This window comes from Somniosus microcephalus, unplaced genomic scaffold (genome assembly GCF_052327205.1).
Source record: "Somniosus microcephalus isolate GS21.2 unplaced genomic scaffold, FLI_Smic_1.0 unresolved_chr9, whole genome shotgun sequence".
Lineage (NCBI taxonomy): Eukaryota > Metazoa > Chordata > Chondrichthyes > Squaliformes > Somniosidae > Somniosus > Somniosus microcephalus.
In genome coordinates this window covers 30,885,753-30,905,563 of record NW_028225187.1, presented here as the reverse complement: position 1 = coordinate 30,905,563, position 19,811 = coordinate 30,885,753, and the positions used below count along the sequence as shown (strand labels likewise).

Below are 19,811 nucleotides of genomic sequence, written 5' to 3'. Positions count from 1 at the left end.
GCTTAAAACTGGGGTTCTGATTGGCCGACCGTGAGAGAAACCGCCCACTTTACATTCCCACCGAATCAATGAAAATGATGACCGAAAGTTTCTCATAGGTGGCGAGTCCAGAACCACAGTTTTACGCACGGGCGAACAGCTGATAATTACTCCATTGCTGGATTGTTGTTGTCCTATAGATATAAATTGGAAGCGTTCATTCCACAACTGGATTATTATCAATAAAGGACATTATTGTCATCATACCTTGTGTGGTCGCCTGATGAGTAATTTGCACTGCAAGAGAGAAGACAATGTAAAATATGTTTCATTATCTGAGACCATCTTCAAGTTTGACCTCAGCTGCTCAGCTGTAAGGCAGCTGAATAGAGGAAACACCCAGGGGTTGAAATTTGACTTCGGCAGGGACACAAAACAGGCGGAAACACATTTGCTGCCAGTCCATACATGCCACGAGGTATTCAGTTCAGTTGAAGTAAATGTAAAATATTAATATATCGAATGATGCCAATTGTCCCTCTCACGGACAAAGATAAATTGTTATTTTGTGGAAGTTCCCCATGGTCTGAGGACTATATGGAAAAGTTGCTGCCGGATGAAAGGAAACTGACAAATATTGAAATGTATCATTGTTCTGAGAGCCAATGAGTGTGATTGTTCTGTCAAGGAGAAGGGAATATTTCATTAAAATTGTTTATAGGCCATTTAGGATGGAAATCAGGAAGCACTTTTTCACACAATGTGTAGTGAGAAATTTCAACGCTCTTTACAAAAACCGCTGTGGATTTTGCGGGTAAATTGGTACTTCCAAGACGGAGATCGATAGATCTTCGTTAAAAAATGAAAGAAATAGTTGCATTCCTATAGCGCCTTTCAAGACCTCCGAACTTCCCAAAGCGTTTTAAAACCAATGAAGGACTTTTAAAGTTTAGTCAGTGTAGGAAATGTGGCAGCCAATGTTCACACAATGATGTTGATAATGACCAGATTATCTGTTTTTGTCATGTTGATTGAGGGACAAATATTGCCCAGGGCACCAGGGATAAACACCCTGGAAGGGGCCTCACTTTAACGTCTATTATAAAAAACGGCCAATCCGACAGTGCGGCACTCCCTCAGCACTGCACTGGAGTATCAGCTTAGTTGATTGTGCTCAAGTCCCTGTAGTGGGACCGGAATCACACGAACCTTCTGACTCAGAGGCGAGAATGCTATACACTGAGCCACGGCTGACACTAGTTGAGTAAGCGTAACAATGGATGTTGAGCAAAGTGGGGTAATTGGAGTGGAGGTACAGATTAACCATCATATAATTGAATGACAGAGCAGCGTCGAAGGGCTGAATGGCCTACTCCTGTTGGTATGTTCCTATCATCAGTTAACTCATCTTTAATCGATTCAGAATCACAAGTATTACCTGGGTTGCAACTGATACTCGTGAAGACAATACATGACCCAGCCGCTAGCAGCAGAAAGCAGCAGGAAGCTTTTGTCGCGCCTCAGGCCACAGGAATCAAACTACTAAGGCAATGCCTGCTGCTGCAAACCTTGCAAATATAATTGCAAAAGGGTCAATGGTCAATGCAGATGTGTCTGTATTTCATTGTTCAACATGTAGAACCTGGGACTTTTGTCCAGCTAGGATTCAATAGGGTGAATGTTTCAAGCATTCAGTTAGGCCAATATTTCCAAAAAGTGGGTTTCATGTGCTGTGCAACAAATAAATCATGGGGCCTATTATATGCTCAAGAATGAACAACTTGAGGTTAACTTCACATATTTTAAGCTCTACCTCATTAATCTGTGGAAGTAGCTGTGACCAACATGGTCCCACAACTAATGTCAAGTTACTAAAATAGATGAGATTCTGGTGAAAGAGTCGGTGGTACATTAAAGATGCAAACCCTGTTGTTTGTTCCTGTTTGCTGGGCTTGTGATCCAGTGGTTAACAAGCCAATAGAGCGCTGACGTCAGCATCTCACAGGAAGGCAGCCTCAATGTCCTGTGGCCATAAAGAGTCATTTCTGTCTAAATTCCAATAAACAGCATCAGAAATTAATTTTAAAGATGCAGCATTTTAAATTTCCTTGCCAAACACCCTTAAGCCGTCAGTTTAGGTCAAGTATAATCATAGTAAATATGTTCTCCTCAGCTTTGTTAACTCAAGTGTTGTCGTCCCGTTAATGTCTACTTTCTCCCTCACAACAGAAAATAAAAGAAGCCCTTCATCGTGAATCTGCAAAACTGAGTTGAAAAAAAAACTCCTGCCCTCTCTCTCTCTCTCTCTCTCTGTCACTCTCCTTCGTGGACAGCTTAATTGTTACTTTCTTACAATCTCTGTCTATCTGTCTCTCTCTGTCCCTATCTGATTGTCTTTCGCACTGACTCCCTCTCCCACTCCGCCTCTCTCTCTCCCTCTCTCTCTCTCTCGCACTGTGGCAGTTGTTAACAAGAAGCGTGCCTGCCGCACACGAAATCATCAAGCAATGACATGGACCAAGTTTAACATCTAGCCACAGAACCCACGCACTGTAAATCTCACCGCATGTATTAAGAGCAATTTGTAAGAGTGAGTCAACTGAGCCAACGCTGATACTTGAGATGAAGCGCATAAAAATTTTATTTTTTTCTAATAAACAAAACGACAACAATAAGAAACGTGCAAGCAGTTTCTGCAGGTGAGGCTAAATAATTGGTGAAATAATAAATATTGGACCGTTTAGATGTGACTAAGGTCGGCTGCAACCTTAGATGAGCAGAAAGATCCTGTTTGCCTGACTAATCAAACTTATTTCTGTTGTTCCACTAAATTCTGATTAAAACTGAAGCATGGAAATGACATTTCAATGCAGTATAATTGAATGTTTGACCTTAATAAAGTCTGAATATTAATTTACTGTGAAGCACCCTCTCACTGAATGAGTCTTATTAATCTGGTTAACGGTCAGGGGTGAGTGACGTTGATTTTCAAAGGCACTGGAAATATTTGAGATTTACTTACACAAGGTCAGAAGGCGACAGATGTGAATCATTTCGAATGCGGGGGATCCGAGAAGCAGTCCACCTCCCTCTGTGAAGACCCGCGCTTCGGATCAGCTGTTTTCAGTTCTGTTCACCTGAAAACTGATATCATAGAATCACATTCAGCCGCTGACACTGTTCGACTTCTTCATTACCAAATGCCCGCACGCGCAGATCCCGAGTCGGTACTTACGGGGAATGAGGAGACAGCGGCTGGAGCGAGTTCCCCGAGAGCAGTCTGCAGCTGTATTGCTCGCTGCCCATGCACCAGCCGACTGCACACTGTGATCACTGTGACGTCTGACCACATTGGAGCCAAGAGGAAATTAAACCGGACACGATGACGAATCCACCCTAACGCTGAAAAGTTACCTGAGCCCTGTCGGTTTTAAACTGAATTCTTATCAGAAGCGAACAGTTGGAATCCAGGCCGTAGTAATCTGTTCAAACTGTTTCAAATATGATTTATTCTAACCGCAGTTTATAACGTTAACAGAGAGACTGGCCTGGTCTGTGGCCCCAGGGTGAAGGCTTGTTTTTTTCACGGGCTTAGGGAAGTGGTCAACTCCCGCTCTGTGTATGTGGCCTGGTGCAATGGTAGAGGGGTAAGGGAGGTGGTACACCCTGGCATGATTAACCATTTAAGTCCCGAGAGCTTAATTCCGTCAGTAATGTTTAGCAAATAGGTGATTCGACTCTCAAATAACTGAAGCCCAAAACGAGGCTTAAATGGGGCATCTCCTTGAGCCACACAATATTGTTCCTCTCTCGGGCTCACTGTAGGTATCACCTACTGGTGCAGGTCTATGATTGCTGCCTCGACTGTCCTACTGCAGAATGTATATGATCAGTACTTAGACACGACTTCTAGTACAGGCCAGCTATTAGTAGCTATACTGTCCTCTTTGCACAGATCTCCGATAAATACCCAATCTATAATATTGTGGCAAACTCTAATTAGAATCTGCACAGTTCCATTGGTGTTGGTCTATGACTGGGACCGATACAGAGCTACTGGATAAGCAACCTGTAATTTACTAACCGTGCCGTTCGTTATTAGCACATATATAGCCCTAGAGGTGCCGGTCATTGCTCATTACATTGGCCCAGAATTGTAGGTCGGTTGCTTCCTGCGGGTGTAAGCCCCTGATCTGCACTAACCTAGCGTGCCAGCGGTTGAGTCGTGGGATTCCGATCCGGGTCCTGGTCAAACTGCCGGCGCACAGTGCTTGCGTATCCCAGGGGCACAGTTAGTTTGAAGCGTCCCCTGGGATTACGTGGGCCATGAGCAGCCAATCGGAGCAGGGAATGCTCCATTCATAAGTCTTGACAGGAAGTGCTACGGCCCCAAAATAGCACTAAACAAACTATAAATTACAAGAAATAACTATTTTAAACAATAATAGAAATTTTTGAAAAAAATATTTTTTTATTCTAACGGGACTAATAATCAACTTACCTAGTTGTAATGTATTTAAAAATAATAAACCTGTGGAAAAAAACGTTTTAATTTAATTAATTCACCATTTACCTTGTAAGAAGCAGACCTTACGCCTGCTTTTTGTATTTCTAAATTCTGCAGACTTACCCTCACGGAAAAACCTGTAAGAAAAACGTAAGTTAGATGCGCACACGCAGCCTCCCCCGCGCACGTGACCTCTGAACCCCTGCTTTCAGTGGAAAGGAAGTGCCGGTTTCCCGCGAATGCGCAGTGCATGCAGGAAACCGGCACTTCCATCGGCCTTACTGGTGAGTACCCCGTGCGTACTCACCCATGGAGACCCAAATTTCTGGGCCAATATCTGTCCTTTTGCTACAGGTCTATGACTAGTGCCTATAATGTCCGACTGCTGCAGGTCTCTAATCATTATCTATACTGTCCTATTGGTACAGGCCTTTGATTAATAACTTAACTGTCATACTGGCTCAGATATTTTAATGACTGTTTATATTGTCCTAGTGCTGCAGATCTTTGATTAGTGAGTATACTGTCCTTTTGTTACAGGAACATTTTTCAAACTTTATACTCCTACTCGTACAGGCCTATGTTGATTACATATACTTGCCGACTGAAAGAGTTCTATGGTTGGTACCTGTACGATTCTACTGATAAAATCTATCATTGGAACTAAAACTGTCCTATTGATGCATGCCTTTGATTATTTGTTAGACTGAGGATGAAGAAACAGACAGATATTTAGATAGGTCGTAAGTCAAACACAGAGAGTTAGTTCGATAGGTAGATTAAAACAGACTGAGAATGCGCTATATAAATATATGGAATGCCCATAAGAAACTAACAAATTTTTTGTTATTACATTCTCTAATTTTCCGAAAAATTAATCATTTTGGAGCCATCTTCAGAATTAATTGTTACCATATTCATATTGTGCTGCATCCAAGAATACTTATTGATTAAAATAAATATATATATTTTAAATATGCACCGGAATATGAGTGAAAGACACCAGAAATACATTTTTCCTCCCCTGTCCTACCCAATCATTGGGAGAGAGTCTCCAGTGAAACACCGGCAGAAAGGCATGGTCATTGCCCAGTTTCAAACTAAAGCCACTTTATTTGTGCATTGAATTAGCAGAAGGTTTGGTTGAAATCCTAGTGAATAGACTTACACTTATGTCTCAATCTGTGAACAACAGGGAATATTTCTTAACATTATATTTATTATTCAGCGATAAAAAGTTATTGTCGAAGCACGATAAAATATAAAAAGACGGTAATAATCATGCTGAATGGGCATCTACATGGCAAGCGAATTTTAACATAGTTAGTTTGTGAATTTTGGTAGAAGGAATGAGGAAGCACTTTATCCTCGCAAAATAAGAATCTAAATGTGGCAGAGGAGCAAAGGTATCCAGGGGTACACATTCACAAATCATTAAAATTAGTAACGCAATTTGACAAGGCCCTAAAAATGCTACCAAAGTATTGAAGTGCATTTCTAGAGGAAATGCATTGAAAAGCAGAGAAGCCATGTTAAATTTGTATAGAAACGTAGTTGGGCCACATTAAAGTATTGTGTACACTTGTGGTCTCCATTTTAGAGGCGGTTCAATGCAGCTCCACTAGATTGATTCCCGGGATGAGAGGGTTGTCCGATGAGGAAAGATTGAGTAGATTGAGACCATAAGCACTGGATTTTAGAAGAATGAGGGGTGAGCTCATTGAAACATAAGATTCTGAGGGGGATTTGCAGGTTATATGCTGACAGGCTGTATCCCCTGGCTGGAGAGTCTATAACTAGGGGGCATCGTCTCAAGATATGGGTCAGCGATGAGGAGAAATGTCTTCACTCAGAGGTTAGTTACTCTTTGGAATTATCTTTCCCAATTAGCTGTGCATGCAGAATCGTTCAGTACATTCAAGGCTGAGATAAGATCGATTTTTGGATTCTAGTGGATACATGGGACATGGAGACCGGGCAAACAAGTGCAGTTAAGTTTGAAGATCAGCCATGATCTTATTGAATGCAAGAGCAGCCTCGAGGCTCCATATGGTCTACTCCTGCTCCTACTTCTTATGTTCTTTATTGTTATATATTACAAAATGCATAGAGGAAAAAGAGAAGGTAAAACGTATTGAGGAGCATTATACCAGAAATGAAACGTCTTAACTCTCAAGATATAACTAATAGATCGGGATTCTTTTCTGTAGAAAACAGAAGTCTGAGGGGAGAACGAGTAGAGTTATTTTAAATTATGAAGGGGTTTGATAGGGTAGGCATAGAGAAGAGGAGTCCACTTATAGAAATTCCAGAAGTTTAGGTGGTGGAGGCTAACAACACAGATATCTTAAAGGGTAATCTAGATAAGTACATATGAGAGAAAGGAATTAAAGGAGATATTGATAGGATTAGACGAAAGAAGGTGAGAAGAGTCTCGTGTGCATCATAAACACAAGCACAGACCTGTTGGTCAGAATGGCCGGTTACTGTGCTTTAAATTCTGTGTAATTTTTAAAATCCCATCATATCATGTAGCAATACAAAACGCTATGTCTTATGCATTTGGCACTAATATATGGTGAGGTAGAGTTCAGACTTTACCGCCAGAATGTGGATGGAAGATTTGGCAAGAGGGATACCGGTAACGGAATGGCCTGATGTTTAAAGGCTGAAAGAAAGCAAAATTCGATGGGTTTTGCAAGTAACAAGCCATCCTCCCCGCCAGATGTATTATCCTGCGCTCTGCCCCTCGAATGCTAAACCCCAAGGTGATGAAGATTAAGCAGTAACCAGTTACTCTATACACAGTTTATTTGTGGCATTCAGATAGATTGGAATTTGGGCGAGGATGGGAAATGTATGATATCAATCAAGGCTCCCATTGTACATCATGCCCGCTTTTCCTTTATTCAAAATAATGGAAAAGTAAATAGGCCGTGGGGTTATACAAGCGGTCAATTTGATAGCATTCATTTTACAACATTATTAAAGAAAAAATTGACCCTGGAAATTGCTACAGGTTTTCTCCCACCTTCAGCCATTTGCATAATTTCTCCAGAAGATCTACTGATCTCCCTCTGCAGTTACGGAAGCATTCAAGAACACTGGCAGAATATTAGAGCAAGAGCCCCAACACGCCCGTTAGTTAATTGCATTTTAACATGGATAAAATGGGTATACATTCTGATGTAATGGTCTTACAAACAGTATAGTCTTGCAGGTAGCACCACCAAAGCCAGAGGTAGGAGCCCTCTGCAAAATATAAGCTGCAGAGATATAAAGTCCTGTCAGAGTAAAACATACGTATAAATTGAATGGCTGGCGGGCACGAACTCTGTGCCTAGAAGGCCTTGCACAAGGAACAATGGCCTAACCTGCCTTCAGACTAAAGTCCCTGAGGGCAGGTAATTTGTGCAGAGCACAAGTTGATTGCCGTTGCCTCCATTCTGTTTTCTTTGTTGTTTCTATGCTTGTTAATCCTGCTTTGCTCTTATTTCCGTGGAAAGTTTTCGTAGACACAGCCTTCTTCCATTGGGCCTCCTTCCAAACTAGCTTCAGTGTTTGCACGGTTAACTATGGCGTATGTGACACAATAGTCGTTGGGACCATTCTTGTTAGCCTGGAATTAATGAACAGGAAGCTGAAATTGGTCTCAGGCGGTGGTGCACAGCTGGCGAGGTAGAATCAGTGGTTATTTCAGTGGAAGGGAAGTCGGGAGAGATGGATAATGGATGGCCAATTCAATATCGCCCGATTTTCAGTGTGTTCAAAACTAATGACAATTAACTGGCTGAGGTCACACAAAAATACACTTATGATTCCTCTCTGAATTTATTTTATAGCAAAAAAATTAAAGAAAATGGTTAGAATGAAACGAGCAATGAATAAACCAATGACTAAATTTAAACAAGGGATGATAATTTTTTATTCATTCACAGGATGTGGGCATCACTGGCAAGGCCCGCATTTATTGCTCCTCCCTAATTGCCTTGGAGAAGGTGGTGGTGAGCCGCCTTCTTGGAATGCTGCATCTGTGTGGTGAAGGTTATGCCACAGTGCTGTTAGACAGGGAGTTCCAGGAGTTTGACCCAGCGACGATGAAGGAATGGCAATGTACTTCCAAGTCAGGATGGTGTGTGACTTGGAGGGGAAGGTGTTACCATAGGGGTAACATCTTTTCGTAATGGTTTGTTGCAATTGCGCCGCTTGCTCGGCCATTTCAGGGGCAGTTAACTGTCAACCACATTGGCAGTGGGTCTGGAGTCACATATAGGGTAGACCAGGTAAGGACAGCCAATTTCCTTCCTGGAGGACATTAGTTGGGTTTTACAACAACCTGAGAGTGTCGTGGTCACCTTTACTGTTATCAGCTTTTTATCCCAGATTTATTTATTTAACTGAGTTTACATTCCCCAGCTGCCGGTGGTGGGATTTGAATTCATTTCTTCGGATCATTAGTCGAAGTCCAGTTATGTCACCACTAAGCTACTGCACCCATGATTGCAATGAACTTTCGGGGGAATGAATCTACAATTGTCTTTACCATTTTGTAAACAACTGGTAACTGAATTTTTAAAATAATCGTCGGGAATTAAATTACTATTCACTGGCTACTTGAGTGGGGTGGAGACAATATATTCAGTTTAGTGATGACCTTTGCAGACAGAATGATGTGGATATTAGAAATTGGGTCAAGGCTTAAAACTTGCAGTGATCGGAACCGCCGGATTCTACTTTTAATTCAAATCAATGCAAATTAAATGTGTGCGTTTTCTATTCTGCGTGAAAGATCCTGATTGCCTCTATTAAGCCCAAGAAGCAAGCAGAATATCTGCCCCAATGATAGAGAATAATAGACATCAGGTTTAAAATTGCTTTTGGGCAGTGTGGGACCATAACGGGTGACAGCGAATGTGCTGCTCGGTTCACAGTCCAAACGACTATCTTTTCAATAAGGGTGTGTGTATCAATCGGGCCATTGCTATAACTGATGGCTGACACTTTACTTTGCGAAGGTAAGTTAGAAATCTACCCGCATTGGTCGTGGTATTTATCAGCAGCATCTTTCCCCTATAAAGATAACTTACCTGTTTCCTTCCTGAGGCGCCACCATCATTACCTGTAAATAAAGGAGACGCATTATAAATGAAACAATCTGGGGAAGTTGATGAGCAGAATTAGATTAATCCAGCCTAATCCGGGGTCATTTTAATCTCACCTACCCTGCCGGTAAACTGAAGGGATCGGGACAATTTCTGGGTTTATCCCCAGTGGATTTTCTCTCCATTGTAGTAGGAGAGTAAAAATGGGTGCGATTGAAAACCGGCATTTCACCAGACCCTGTCCATTTTCGGCCAGGCTGAGTAAGGTAAAAATTACATGTGCTAATAACATCTACGTGATATTTCATAAGAAACATAAGCAATAGAAGCAAGAGTAGGCCATTCGGTCCCTCGAACCTGCACCACCATTCAATAAGATCATGTCTCATCTGATATTGCCCTCAACGCCACTTTCCCATCCGCTCCTCAAAAACCTTCACTCCCCTGTAGCTCACATATATGTCTATCTCTGCCTTGAATACAATCAATGACTCCGCCTCCACAGCTCACTGGGGTAGAGAATTCCAAAGATTCACGAACCTCAGAGAAGAAATTACTCCTCATCGCCATTTTAAATGGGCGATCCCTTATCCTGAGACTGTGCCCCCTACTTCTAGATTCCCCCACGAGGGGAAACATCCTCCCTAAATCTACCCTGTCAGGCTCCCTCAGAATCTTATATGTTTCAATAGGATCACCTCTCATTCTTCTAAACTCCAATGTGTATGGGCCCATCCTGCTCAACATTTCTTCAGAAGACAATCGCTTCATCTCAGGAATTAGCCTAGTGAACCCTCTCTGAACTATCTCCAATGCAGGTATATCCCGCCTGAAATAAGGAGACCAAAACTGCACGCAGTACTCCAGTTGTAGCAAGATTTCCCTACTTTAATGCTCCACCCCCTGGCAATAAAGGACAACATTCTATTTGCCTTCCTAATTACTTTCTGTACCTGAATGCTAACCTTTTGTGTTTCAAATACGAGGACACCCAGATCCCTCTGTATGGCAGGATTAAATAGTCTCCCTCCATTTAAATAATAATTTGTTGTTTTAATTTTCTTACCAAAGTTGATAATCTCACATTTTCCCACATTAATCTTCATCTGCGATATTTTTGCCCACTTACTTAACATATCTATATTTGCAAACTAATTGTGTACTCCTCACAATTTGTTTCCCACCTATCTTTGTATCATCAGCAAATTTGGCCCGGTCATTACTATAGAGTGTAAATAGTTGAGGCCCCAGCAATGATTCTTGTGGCACCCCACTAGTTAAAGTTTGCCAACTGGAAAATGACCCATTTATCCCGGCTTTTTATTTTTCTGTTAGTTATCCTATCCACTATCCATGCTAATATATTACTCCCAACCCCATGAGCTCTTATCTTGTGCAGTAACCTTTTATGTGGCACCTTATCGAATGCCTGCTGGAAATTCAAATACACCACATCTAATGGTCCCCCTTTATCCACCCTGCTCATTACATCCTCAAAGAACTCTGGTAAATTTGTCAAGCACAATTTCCCTTCCATAAAACCATGTTGACTCTGCTTGTTTGCATTAGGATTTTCTAAATGTCCTGCTATTACTTCCTTAATAATGGATTCCCGCATTTTCCCAATGGCAGATGTTAGGCTAACTGGCCTATAGTTTCCTGCTTTTTGCCTCCCTCCTTTCTTTAATAGAAGTGCTACATTTGCGGTTCTCCAAGGCACTGGGAGCTCACCAGAATCCATGGAATTTTGGTCGATTACAAACAACGCATCCAGTATCTCTGGAGCCTCTTCTTTTAAGACCCTTGAAAGTAGGCCATCAGGTCCAGGGCAATTGTCAGTCTTTAGTCTCATTAATTTGCCTCGCAGTTTTTCTCTAGTGATAGTCATTGATTTAGAAAACATAGTGAATTGAAAATTAGTAGCAGGAGTAGGCCATTCGTCCCTTTGAGCCTGCTCGCCATTCAAGTGATCATGGCTGATTATCTATTTCAATATCATATTCGCGCTCTCTACTCATACCCCTTGATGCCTTTTGTGTCTCGAAATCTATCTATCTCCTTCTAAAAATATATTCAGTTACTTGGCCTCGACAGCTATCTGTGGTAGAGAATTACATAGGTTCACCACCCTCTGAGTGAAGAAATTTCTCCTCATCTCAGTCCTAAATGTCCTACCCCGCATCCTGAGACTGTGACCCATCGTTCTAGACCCCACCCGCCCAGCCAGGGAAACATCCTCCCTGCATCCCGTCTGTCTAGCACTGTCAGAATTTTATACGTTTCAATGAGATCCCCTCTCATTCTTCTAAACTCTAGTGAATACAGGCCTAGTCGACCAAATCTCTGCTCATCCGACAGTCCTGCTTTCCCAGGAATCAGACTGGTGAACATTCGCTGCACTCCCTCTGTGGCAAGTTTATCCTTTCTTAGGTGAGGAGACCAAAAATGCACAAGGTCTCACCAAGGCCACGTATAATGTAGTAAGGTTTCATTTTTCCTCTACTTAAGTCATCTTGCAATGGAGGCCAACATATAATTTGCCATCCTAACTGCTTGCTGCACCTCCATGTTTGCTTTCAGTGACTGGTGTACAGGGACGGCCAGGTCCTTCTGTAATTCAGCATTTCCCAATCTATCAACATTTAAATAATAATCAGCCTTTCTGTTTTTTGTACCGAAATGGATAACTTCACATTTATCCACGTTATACTGCATCTGCCATGTATTTGCCCATTCACTCAACTTCTCCAAATCACCTTGAAGCCTCTTTGCATCCTCCTCACAACTCACAATCCCACCTGGTTTCGTGACGTCAGCAAACTTGAAAATATTACATTTGGTACCCTCACCTAAATTACTGATATATATTGTGAACATAGCCCTTGATTACCAATTATTATTGTGATGCTTTTAGTGTATTCAAAGTCTCTGCCATTTCCCTGTTTCCCATTATTAATTCCCCAGTCCCATCCTCTAAGTGACCAACGTTTACTTTAGCTATTCTCTTCCCATTTATATACATGTAGAAGCTCTTACTGTCTGTTTCTTTATATTTTGTGCTAGTTTCCTTTCATAATCTATTTCTTCCTCTTTATTAGTTTTTTATTCATCCTGTGCCGAATTCCAAAAATCTCCCAATCCTCTGACCTACCACTAATTTTTGCAACATTATCTGCCTTTTCTTTCAATTTGATACCGTCTTTAACTTCTTTAGTTAGCCACAGATGTTCATCCTTCTCGTAGAGTCTGTCTTTGACGCTGGAATAAATCTTTGCTGAGAGTTACGAAAAATATCCTTAAATACCTGTCACTGATTTTCTACCGTCTTACTCATTAATCTATTTTCCCAGTCTACGTTAGCCAACTCTGCCTTCATACCTTTGTAACTGCCTTTATTTAAGTTTAGGACACTAGTTTCAGACCCAAGTTTCTCACCCTCAAACTGAATTAGAAATTCATCATGCTATGATCACTGTTCCCTAGAGAATCCTTTACCATGAGATCATGAATTAATCCTGCCTCATTACATATTGCCAGGTCTAAAATAGCCTTCTCCCTGGTTGATTCCACAGCGTATTGTTCTAGCAAAACATCCTGAATCCATTCTATGAACTCGTCCTCAAGGCTAACCTTGTCAATTCGATTTGTTCAATCTATATAAAGATTAAAATTGCCCATGATTATCACAGTATATTTCTTACAAGCCAATATTATTTCAAGATTTATACTCTGTCCTACAGTGTAGGTACTTTTACGAGGCCTATAGATTGCTCCCTCTAGTGACTTATTTCACTTATTATTTCTTCTCTCCGTTTAAACTATATCTACATCTTGATTTCCTGAGGCAATATCATTTCTCGTCACTGCACTTATATCATCCTTTATTAAAAGAGCTACCCAACTCCTTTTGCTTTCTGCCTATTCTTCCGAAATGTCAAATACCCCTGAATATTCAGTTCCCAGCCTTGGTCACCTTGCAACCCCGTCTCTGTAATGGCTTTCAGATCACACACATTTATTTCTCTTCATGCCGCCAACTCATCTATCTTGTTACGAATGCTGTGTGCATTCAGATAAATAACTTTTATTTATTTTATACCATTTTTACCGACTCTGAATCTATGTGTAGTTGCATGTTTATGTTTGTATGCTCTATCTCCTCCTGTCACTCTCTAGTTATCATTAACCCTATCGCTACCTTGCACTATTACCTTCTACCTTCTCTTTGACTTTCGAAGTTCCCCTTCACCTGATTCCCAACCCCCACTATTTAGTTTACAGTCCATGTGCCTCATTCCCACTGTACCAAGCACAGGAATATCCCAACATTATCTAGAACTGTAATTATCATCTCCCTTAGCAACAGCAGCGAACAATTCACAGAATTTACCACAGTCTCGTGACTTTCTGATCGTGACCTCCGAATACACTAAATTGGCAGCATTTCCGGTAATATCTAAACAGAAACAAAAAGAGAAAACAAGACAAAAACGAGGGATTAATATATAGATGATAGAGAGACGATAGATATATATAGAGAAATAGGGAGGAAGACACGGGGAGATAGATAGAAAGATATAAATATTTGGAAAATAGATATAAAGATAGATAGATACATAGATAGAAACATATTGATGGATAAATGGATAGCCATTTACAAAGGTAGACTGATTGATTACTTGATATAAATTAATTGATAGCGATAATGAATTGAGACAACCGTATTAGTATCCATATGAATATAGTGCATGGGAATAGATCATGTCATTTCCATCAGTTTAATAAGGATGATATATAACCATTAATTGAATAGCATTGATTTAAATGTCCAAGAATGGATGATGTTTGCCACCAAAAGTACACATTATTTGCCTTCAAATGTATCGATCGACTTATATTAAGCATTTGTTATCGTCATTGCAGTTTATGGCAACATTAATAGTCCGGCCAGTTATGATGTTATCAAAAAACCAGAACAGGGGAGTTTGTGTGCAGGTTCTAAGGATACTAATCCCGAGAGATGGAACTTACAAAGAGCCTATAGTGATTTTTTCTTTTACAAATACTGGTATTGTGGTGTCAGTCCTATAATGCATCAATCGATTCAGGCTCTTCCCAGATGACGTCTCACAAACTGAAGACAGACGCTACACTTACAGTAGTTAACAAGCCCTCTAGCAAAGTAACGCAGCGATTCCTTACCTTCCATGGGCTTCGTGCCTTGTACTAAACTGTAGGTTACCTGATCAGAACTAGAAGCTGTAGAGAGAGAAAGAGGAAACTGCGATCAATGATAATCAAGGAAGCACTTCGATACCAGACCCATCCTACAATTCATGATTGGAAATTTACAGCTGTGTTCACTGGTTTTAAAAGCTAGCAACTATTTACCCTGATCAATACAAGCTGATCCAAAGTCCCGTGAGCAAAGTCATGAAGTGTCTTGGTCCCAAGCCATGGGGCTGGGCTGAGTCGCTTGCTTGTAAACAGGGTGGCGGTGAGCAGCACATTCTCTCATTCTCTCCATTCCTTTCACCCAGATAGCGGTGAGAGGTCCAGTTCCATCATTCTTTGCTTGGAAATTTGATTTGTAGTGGTTGTGAGGAGACAGGTCCCAATGTCAATTGAGTACTCAAGATATTGCTCATTATGTCTGATTATCAGTTTCTGAGATTAACACATATGGACTAGCACCCAGATGCCTTCCTATCAATCCCGGCCGATTGGGACCCACTAACTTCAGAAAAAGATGAGAAGGAGAAGTAGAGGAAATAATTAATTCAAAAGGAAAAGGGAATAAGGGGTAGCTTTTTGTCTTGGCGTCGGAGCAGTTAGCATCATCTGCAAAGAGCGCAGACAGCTCAGTCTGCTGGGGCAACAGGCACATCCTTTACTGAACCACCTGCATTTCTTTCTATCAACATGGTTCAAATGGACCGTGCCAAAGACCCCAAACTATTTCCCTTCGTATGCTCAACCCATGCGATGCTACCTGTCCAGGCAGTAAGTTATAAATCTAACTAGAGTATGCTGAATGCTTGCAGATGAAGATCTCCAATGTCCATGGTCGATTTCCACCATGTCTCGTCGCAATGTCGGCGGAATATTGGCGCAAGTCATGTGAAACGGCCGTCTCCCTAAAGTTTTCACTGAACTTCCACTGATGTGACAGTGGGTTACCAGCAGAACAAATGTTACCGTGAACAATCTACCATATTTTTCAAGTGTCAGTTCATGCTTACCAGTATTTGGGGCTGATCCCCCAACTGCATACTCGAAATTGCTCGCAGATGTTTCTTCACTCGGAGGTACAGATCTATTTTCAGTTGTCACCCTTTGCACGAAAATATTCTTAGATATTAAGGATTCATGCATCAACAACTCAAAGTTCACTTTCAACGAAATGTTACAGCATCATAGAAACATTCAGCAGTAGCTACAGAGAACATAGAACTCCTTGAAGGAGCAATCCTGCTTAGTCCCATATCCCTGGCTTTTGTCTGCAGCCCTGTAAGGTCCTCATCCTCAAAGATCCGTCCAATTAACTGCTAAAGTTATTGATGGAAATAGCTTCCACCAAATTTTCAGGTGGAGTGTTCTAGATACCGACAACTCTCTGAATGAAAAATAGTTCTCCACATCTCCCCTCAAGATCTTTTTACAATGATGTTAAATCTACGAACTCTAGTTATTGATCAAGAGGGAATATTGTTTCTCTATCTACTCTAACAAAACCTCTCGTCCTCTTGAAAACCACTATTGACTCACCCCTTAACCTTCTCTCTTCCACCTCCTAATTTTCCAACCACTCCTCGTAAATAAAGTCTCTCATCCCTGGTAATATCCTGTAAACATCCTCTGTATGCTTTCTTTGCCTCTTACATGTTTCCTGAAGTGTGATTTTATTCGTATTTGGGATGTGGGCATCGCTGACAACGCCATCATATACTTCCCATCGCTAATTGCCCTTGAGAAGGTGGTGGTTAGCTGCCTTCTTGAACCGCTGCAGTCCGTGCGGTGAAGGTACTCCCACAGTGCTGTTAGGGAGGGAGTTCCAGGATATTGGCCCAAGCGACGATTAAGGAGCGGCGATATACTTCTAAGGCAGGATGGTGTTTGACTTGGAGGGGAACTCGGAGGTGGTGTTCTGATGCGCCTTGTCCTTCTAGGTGGAAGAGATAGCGGGTTTCGGAGGTGCTGTCGAAGGAGCCTTGGCAAGTTGCTGCCTAGAATTGTCCAGCTGAGGTCTAACTACTGATTTCAAAAGTTCTAGCATGTTCTCTTTGCTTTTATATTCTAAGCCGCTATTTAAAAAATACAAGTGTTCCCTATGCTGCTTTAACCAACTTAGCAACTTGTCCTGCCATATTTAAGAATTTGTTTATAAGCACACCAAGTCATCTCTGCTCATCCACCATTTTCAAAATCGAGTCCTTTATTGTATATTGTCTTTCCAGATTAGTTCTCCAGAAGTACATCACTTCACAGTTCTCAGGGTTGAACTCCAAGTGCCATGCTTCTGCCCATTTAACCATTCCTGTCTATGTTACCCTGAAGACTACAAGTATCCTCATCACTATCTACTACCTGGCCAAGTTATGTGTCATCTGCAAGTTTACAATGTTGCCCCCTACACCTTAATCTCGGTCGCTCATTGCAATTGCAAAGAGTTATGGACCCCAAACTGACCCTTGGGGAACAGAACTGCAAAACCGCCTCCCAGTCTGAGAAACATCCATCCACCACCACACTCTGCATCCTGTCACCGAGCTAATTCCCTATCCATACCGCCACGTTCCCTTAATCCCATGAGTTTACATATTTTTTAACAAGCCTCGGTCGACTGCCTTCCGAAAGTCTATAATATACAACATTTACTTCACTACCTTGATCAAAAGTTTCTGTTACCTCATCAAAGAATTCAATCGAGTTTGTCAGACACGATTTGCCTTCAACAAATCCATGTTGGATCTCCTTGATTAAACCATGATTTCCAAATAAAAGTTTATTTTTTCCCTAATAATGGTTCCAAATAACTATGTTAGGCTGACTGGCCTGTTGATAAACTAAAAAGCAAAAACAAAAATAAGGTAATATTTAGCTCTTAAAAATTGTAACTGTCTCCAGCGGAGCTATATCAGATACTACGGGGAGAATTCGAATTGGGCGTGGAGGAATAACTGACTGAAGTGCCCCTACCGCCCATCAATGTCCATCCAATATTCAGTTCAATTCGGGGGTGTATAAATGGTGGTAGATGCAATGCCGCCTGATTTGCAACCATGCCAAAGACGATGTTCACCCTTTCAGTATAATCATGGATATAGTTATGACTGACAAATACAAATATTTTGCAGACTTACCCCTGCGGCTGTGAAACACTTGAGGAATTGTCTGGATAAAATAGGAAGAGACATATTTCAGCAAGTTGTGCAGTAAATATTGCGCTCTTCCTGGCTAGAGCTGGCTTGAGTTACCTTAAGTAATCTCCAAACAGTAAACTTTTTCGTTGATTATTAATCAGAAACTGTTGCAAACGTGCATTTAAATGAATCACTAACTAAAACAGAGGACGAATGCACAAAGAGCGTCTGGGAAACTTTAAGATGTTACCAGGCATTAGACATCCGCTATCAGATTTCACATTCTCTTACTAACCACCTGCCAGTTATTTGTCTGTCCCTCGCCAAGATGCAGACCTTTTCAAAATGGAAGAAGGTGGAAAAATACCCTCAAACCAGTAAGCTGACTTCATGATCCGAACTTATCCTGGTAATTAAGTCTTCGTTCTCCAGCCCACACTATTGGTCTCCCTCTCAAATCATTCTGTTACATTTCGAATGCTGCATCTGAATATGGAGGGGATTGAATCCCCTCACGTAACTGTCAAGCCACTCAGCTGCCCGTAAGACACTGCTCACCTTGTTTCTTTTTCCGAAGTTTGAAGGAAACCAGTGCAATCAGGGTAGCGATCAGAAAAAGTGGAAGAACGGCTGCTGTGATCGCGGTTGTGTGACTTTGTGCTGGAATCAAACAAAATTATTCCATGAATCATATAAAACCGTTCCAATCATAACAAATTCAACCTCGCACCATACGCAGAATTAATTTTTATTTTTTAATCTGCACTAAATTGATTCCCTTTCTACCCACCTCAACCCCTGCACGCTGAAACACTGATCCGTGGATTTGCAAGCTCTAGCCTCGATTATTACAATGACTTCCTTTCTGGGCTCCTGACCCCGCTGTCCACTAATTCCAACTAATCCAAACGTCCCTGTCCCACGTTAATTCTTACTCGCCATTGTTTTCATCTAGCTCCCTGTCCTCCAATGTAATAAACTTAAACTCCTGGTCCTCCTGTTCACTATATCTCTGACAAATCTCCTCCAATTTTATCTCTGTCTTTACACAGTTTAGTCAATTGATTTGTGGCCGATTGGGCATATACGCTTCCTTTGTCACACCATTAGTGAAAGTAATTTGATTCTGCTCTCTTAAACCATCTCATTAATCGCATTTACATCTCTACTACAGCCTGCTTCAAACTTCCTACAAGACCCATATTTGCAGCCAGTTTTTTGCTCACCCCTTCCAATCTCTCCCTCTCTCTCGCTTTATAACCATGGCTCTGCTTTTGACCTTATCAATTTCAAATTCTAAAGCGCTTGTGGGAAATTCTGCTAGTTTATTTCAGGTCTATTTCCATCTAGTTACGATCAATTTCTTAATCAGAAACTAGACTTATAAATGTTCACCTGAGGTGTGATGTGTCCTTTATGACGTATAAATCATACGAAATCAATATACTTTTTGCGTTGTCGAAAGAAAAGTATTTCATGAAATCAGATCAAGCTTTATGAAACTTCTACCTGGTACCATGATATCGATATAGGGCAGAGGCTGGGTAATCCGCGGCGTGTGTCTCACCTCCTGACTCCCCAAAGCCTTTCAACCATCTACAAGGCACAAGTAAGTCGTGTGACGGAATACTCTCCACTTGCCTGGATAAGTGCAGCTCCAACAACACTCAAGAAGCTCGACACCAGCCAGTACAAAGCAGCCTCCTTGATTGGCACATCATCCAACAAGTAACAAATTCACTCCCTCCACCACCAGCGTATCATGGCTGCAGTGTGCACCATCTACAAGATGCACTGCAGCAACATGCCAAGACTTCTTCGGCAGCACCTCCCAAACCCGATACTTCTTCCATTTAGAAG

General features: G+C 41.4%; 1 long non-coding RNA gene across 1 annotated transcript; it reads right to left on the bottom strand.

The window, feature by feature from the left end:
- Window positions 1–2,754: 2,754 nt before the first annotated feature.
- Window positions 2,755–19,482, bottom strand: LOC147085007 (uncharacterized). The gene is made up of 7 exons (XR_015075887.1): window positions 18,510–19,482; window positions 17,497–17,982; window positions 15,831–15,922; window positions 13,979–14,847; window positions 9,574–9,605; window positions 4,553–8,105; window positions 2,755–3,123 (listed from the first exon to the last, which is right to left on the bottom strand). It is a non-coding gene; the product is annotated as an uncharacterized LOC147085007 (long non-coding RNA).
- Window positions 19,483–19,811: the final 329 nt, after the last annotated feature.